Raw genomic sequence first — 5,998 nt, 5'->3', positions numbered from 1 at the left:
CAGACTGACCTTGAACTCACAGAGATCCATGTGCTTCTGCCTCCCAAGTGCTGGGATTAAAGGCACATGCCACCACTGCCTGGTCTATTTTTGTTTTTTCAAAACAAGAACCTTGAATCTAATTTCCTTTGTTTAGATTTTTTTCCTGACCATTACCCATAACAACTTGTAAACAACACATTAAACAAAAACAAACATCTATAATCCATTTTTGAAGGATATGGGCATAGTTTTCTACTATACTTCCTGTGATTGGGGTGCTGATAATATTACGGGGACCCAAAGAAAATTTAGGATTATGGTTCCAGTCATTACTGGAGTATTCTGTGAGACTGGATCATTTCAACCAGGAGTCTTGAAGCTGTTCTGGATGTGGAACTCAGAGGAAACTGCAACAAATATACTCTGAAAGGTTGGATCATCTGTGTCATCCATTCCCATTGGAGATCCCTGGGGGGGGGGTCCTTCCTTGATCAAACCTTATTTTTCTTAAGCAAGAATGAATCCACAACTGATCAAAACTTATTATTATTATTATTTTTTTTTGGTTTTTTGAGACAGGGTTTCTCTGTGGTTTTGGAGCCTGTCCTGGAACTAGCTCTTGTAGACCAGGCTGGTCTCAAACTCACAGAGATCCATCTGCCTCTGCCTCCCGAGTGCTGGGATTAAAGGCGTGCACCACCACCGCCCGGCCAAAACTTATTTTTGTTAACCAAAAATAAATCCACAGCCTCTCACTTCCTCTGGAAAGAAAAGCAAAACCCCTTCTCCAAAGTACCGTATCTTTTGACTTAAATTTTGAAGTCATGGCATTTTCAAAATAGGTTGGATTAATCTAGCAGCATTAATAATCAAATGTCGTTTAGCAGCTGCTGTTCCCTCCTAGAGCTGGAATTACAATCCCAAATCTGACTTGGGCTGATGGCTAAAAAGCCTCAGGCAAATGGCATTTTCATGAATTTGTACCCCTAAACATTGGGCGATAAATGAAGCATGATTAATTTAAAAAAAAAAAAACCCACTTCAGGGCCAGAAATTGGGGTTGAACCTGAAAAACTGAAAAGCAAAATAGCCAGCCACTGCCTTTTACCTCTACCTTAGTCAGAAATGGTGATCCTGCCTCCCAGAATCTCAGAAGTGATGTGAGAAGTCCTTCTGTATATGTGCTGCTGTATCACGTGGTGAGGCACAGATTAAAGGAGATGGGATAAATTAAGATGTAAGCGCTAGCCAATAAGAAGCCAGAGCTAATAGGCCAAGCAGTGATTTAATTAGTACAGCTTCTATGCGGTTAGTTTGGGGCTGAGCAGCCAGGAACAAAGAAGACAGAAGGAAACTACATCTAAGAGCTATCTTCCCCTGTTTGATATTCCTTTCTAGGGCTGGGGTTAAAGGCATGCACCACTGGGATTAAATGTGTCATTGTGGCTACTGGGATTAAAGGTGTGTGTAGAAAGCTGACTAGTGAGACTGTTTTACTCTCATATCTTCAGGCAGTCTTTATTTATTAGAATACAACTGAAATGCCATAAGAGCATTATATTAGTTTTCTAATCTCATTAGCTTTGAGAAAGAGTCTCTAGGTTTACCGAAGTGATAGAGACAAAAAGATAGACAAACCAAATGATTGATGGATTGGTGGATGGATGGATTGGTGGATGGATGTGTGGATAGGTGGATGGGTGAATGGGTGGGTGGACAGGTAGATGGATTATAGGTGACTTACTAGGGGTTCTGGATGATCTTGTGATAATGAGGACTAAGCCCACAGTGGGCTACCTACAGGCTGGAGAGACTCAAGGATGCCCTTATGCATAGCTCAGGCCAAGTCCAAAGCCCTCAGAATGTAGTGCTAGACCTGTAAGTCCAGTTGAACAGAAGGCCTGAGAACTCTCGAGCTATGATGCAAGACTAGAGTCCAAAGTCCTTAGAATGCTTGGTCATGTCCAGTGATTGAAATAATGGTATACCAGCTTCAGAAGCGAGAGGAAATTAACATCTTGGCCTTTTTCATGTACCCGGACTCTCAGATAATTGGATGGTGCTTCCGCATGAAGGGCAGACCTTCCTCATGTGTTCTACTGACTCACATGCCAATCTCCTCCCAAAATACTCAAGTGTGTGTGTGTGTGTGTGTTGTGTGTGTGCGCGCACACACACATTGCCTTACTAGCTATTTAGGATCCTTTCATCTAGTCAAGCCTATATATTTAAATACACCAGCACAAATATTAAAGGGCAGTGATAGGGACGATATCTTCCTCTTATCTCTGACACTGAGGGGAACTTTCTGTCCATTCAGAATGAAACAGTCATGAACTTTGCAGATCAAGTCCCCTGCCAGCCCTGGTTTGCTGAGTGTTGTTAAACACAGTGAGGCACAGGACTCAGTCAACCACGCCTTTGCTTACTTTTCCTCATTCCCTCTGCCTACCAGCTGCTTAGCTTGCTATTTCTCCCCTACATGATGTCTCTACTGCAAGGCATTCTGTCTCTCCCTAGTCAGTCACAGTATCTACGAACCTTCAGCTTGAGTCAAAGGATTTGACTATTTTTGTTGTATGAACAAATCTAATGGCCTAGTCCTGCAGGCACTCATAATTCCTGTCGTTGAAACAACCGTTCCAATGAGGCAGATATGACTTCCACTGTGGGCAAGGAGCATGAAAGACAGGCTACACATCCTTCCACCATCAGAAAGACACAAAAGTCAGACCCATCCAGCACTAAAGCCAGGCCACTCTAGGGCTCTTTCTCTTAAACCCATGTGGCTGAGCCATTCCTCTTGCTCCCCTGCAGCGCTTGCACCTGCATCTCAGCCTTGCCGTTCTCATTTATAACTACATCACTGTGGCTGATAGTCAGAAAAGATCAAAGTCGCAGGTGGAATGCTAGTCACAGGCCACAATTTGCACAGAACCAGGGCAAGCACTGATGACCAACACGCCCATGGGGCTTGAAAGGTCCCTTAGTTCTGAGGATGACCATTTAGTCAATGCAATGTTCCCCGGTCACTTGACTACACCACCAGTGCCCCACTGCACAGTCGGGACGCTGTGCTCCAAGAAACACTTAGAGAAATCCCACCCTGAGTTAAGCCAGTACCAGTTCCTGCCTTTTTGCACTGCCTCTGTTCCTTTATAAAAAATCTAAGTAAGCTGAGCATGATGAAATGTGTCTGTGATCCCATCCCAAGCCCCCTCCTCTGGGAGATGCCTCAGTCCAGACTTCACCTCCGAGAAAGCCTGCCAAAAAGTGACCCCTCTTCAGAGATGCTAAAGACCACTCCTCCCACAGGGTATGTAAACTGCTCCCCAGAGAACAAACAACTGGCTTTCAGGTCTTCTTTCCCATCTCCTCTCTGGGGCTGGAATGCCACCCGGGAGTGCTAGCATCCTTAAACTTGGGCTCTTTCTAATTCAGTGTGATTTGGTTGATTCAGATTATTGCATTGACACAGGTTTATTGGGACACAAAAAAATCTTTTCACCCAGCACTCAAGAGACTGAGGCAGAACGAGGAGTCCAGTGATCACTATGTATATGTAGTTTTACTGTGAAATTAGCTTATATGGAAGATTAGATTGAATACGTTATAAAGGTTCATGAAGATGATCACTAAAAATGAGAAATTAGAAGTGTGGAGAAGACGGCAAAGGCTTGAAGTAATAACCCTGTAAAAACTGAGGATTCTGTATCTACCCCTTCACTCTAAAGCTGGACACATCTTTGCACTTGAATTTAGTTCATGCACAAAGAAAATGATCACTTTCATGAACAAACCCTGAGAATAAATGGGTACAAATAGGAAAACACACATACAACCCCCCCCCCACACACACACACATAGAGAGAGAGAGACAGAGACAGACACAGACAGACAGACAGACAGACAGACAGACAGACAGACAGACAGACAGGAGGAGCGTGAGTGTTCGGGACCAGCCTGAACCACATATGAGAGTTTCTCTAAATCCCAGAGAGTTTAATTTAGAGCCAGTCACAGCTCTTTCAGGAGCACAGCTCAGCTCAGAAAGAATGCTCCCGTTATCTTTAACACCCCCTTTCCTGGCAGCCCCCACTGGAACAGCAGGATACAGGACTGCTAAGAACCACATTTCCTGTAAGTTGGGGAACATGCTCACCCAGGAGTGGTTTACACTTCTCAGAGCTCTGTTTGGCCAGATGTTAGGGCTACCCTTCATGTGTGCCTTCACCTGTTCTCAGAAAACAGACCAGCCCTGGACTGTGCTACTCTCTCCAAAGACTCACCTGAACAGTTAAATCATGGCTCCAGATGAAGATACCCTCACCACCGGCTGTTCGGCTTTCTGGTCTTCCACGTTATCCACCTGAACTCCCTGGGAGAGAGAGAGAACAAGCGCTTACTTCAAGGTCTAAGAAACACCACAGCAAAGGATATAAAACACCACCCACTGTGACTGCAGTTACAAGGCTCAGGCCCAGGAGTGAAAGGAGCCCACCTCAGCCACAGATTGTCTCCTAAGCACACCTGAAAGCAAAGGGGCAGATACCTCCTTGGGAGTGAGATGCCACATCCAAGAGGCACTGACAGTGCTGGACTGCTTAGACAAAGAGAGCTGCTGGGGTGGTTAGTGATTGTCTCTGAGTATGGAGTCCAGGGTGGGACAATCTTGAACGCGTACTTTCCCCAAAGGTTAGAGACTGTGGGGACAGTGCACCTGCACTAGAGGGACCAGAGAAGAGTGACTGTCAACGTATATGCCTGTATGTATCGTATGCAGCAAGGTGCCGTGTGTGATGAGAGGGTGTGGACTGGGAGAATCAATGCTCACATTTGGAATAGAGTGGCCATGTGGTGTTCTGATGGCTCAGCCGGGAGAGGAGCTGACACAGCAAGGCTGCTACCCCAAGACGCAAGGGAGAACGAAGAGCCTCAGGCCCCTTGTGTTTGGGGGCAATCTTGTTGTAGGCTACCGAGCTCCTTCTATCTGTTTCCTGACAAGTCTCTCCATCACTTCTGTCTTGTATCATCACTGTTAGGAAGTGGTCCACTTGAACACCAGGGTCCTGCAGTGGTGGGAGGCTGGAGATGCCCCACCACTGTGGAGGCCAGAGCTGGTTACAACTCATGGTAGAAGTGTGCTCTGGCTGGTGTGCAGAGAATGGCTCATTTCCAGAGCCCAAGGCAGACACAAATTATGAAGGAGCCACCCTGCGCTGGGTGACAGGGTGGTAGTTAGCCAGTTAATGTGAAGTTTCCACAAAGCAAAACCGTTCCCACTGCCACACAGTGAAATTCAGAGAGCCATTAATTCATTATCTGGACTCACGAGACGGCTGTCATGTGTATGAACTCCAGGGCTAAACAGACCATTCTTTGTATGAATATATGTTTTATTTTAAATGTGTTCTCTGTTTCCTCACAAATCTGTTTATTACTAAACCGCATTGGATGCCTGATAAAGTGGGCTACACCAATTAGAGACTGCCTTTCTCCCTGGGGCTCCTTCCCCGGGATCCTAAACGAGGAGGAATGTGGCTGCTTCAGAGGAGGAGTGCCAAAGATGGAAAAGATTAAGAGAGCCGTGAGAATGAAGAGAAAGGGAAGGAGAAGCCACAGGCAGAGAGCGAGAATGTCATCTCTGCCCAGATGGCACATCCGTGGAGCCCTGAGAACAAAGGCCTCTGAACTTGGTGTGCACAAGTCACCCTGGGCTGTGTAAGTGCAGACCGGGTAGGAATTCTTCCGTGGAGCCCCAGGACCAGGAAGGACTCTGAAAGCTGAGGAGCCACTATGTTGTTGAAGGAATGCAGTTTCTCAAAGAGAAAAAACTTCTCAGGACAAAGAAACTTCCTCAGCCCTTACAGCACCTTCATGGGGCGTGGCAGTGGGGGAAGTCAGCTCAGTGCAGTCAGGATATTGAGAGAGAAAGAAAAGAGCAAATTCCAGTTTAGTGACAGGCTGAGACTGAGAACTCTACACAAACAGGTGTGTGTGTGTGTGTGTGTGTGTG

At 46.0% G+C, this 5,998-nt stretch overlaps 1 protein-coding gene across 2 annotated transcripts in view; it reads right to left on the bottom strand.

Annotated features, from left to right (window-relative positions):
- Positions 1-5,998, bottom strand: part of Svil (supervillin) — a 196,748-nt gene that overhangs the window by 142,115 nt on the left and 48,635 nt on the right. The window contains exon 2 of one of the 2 annotated variants that reach the window (XM_026783048.1): positions 4,272-4,360. The exons of the other annotated variant lie outside the window; for it this stretch is intronic. The gene's annotated coding sequence lies outside the window, so the exon portion shown is untranslated. The remainder of the gene's footprint in view (positions 1-4,271; positions 4,361-5,998) is intronic. 2 annotated transcript variants of the gene reach the window in all.

This window comes from Microtus ochrogaster, chromosome 16 (assembly GCF_000317375.1).
Source record: "Microtus ochrogaster isolate Prairie Vole_2 chromosome 16, MicOch1.0, whole genome shotgun sequence".
Classification (NCBI taxonomy): Eukaryota; Metazoa; Chordata; class Mammalia; order Rodentia; family Cricetidae; genus Microtus; species Microtus ochrogaster.
This window is presented reverse-complemented; position numbering and strand designations above follow the sequence as displayed.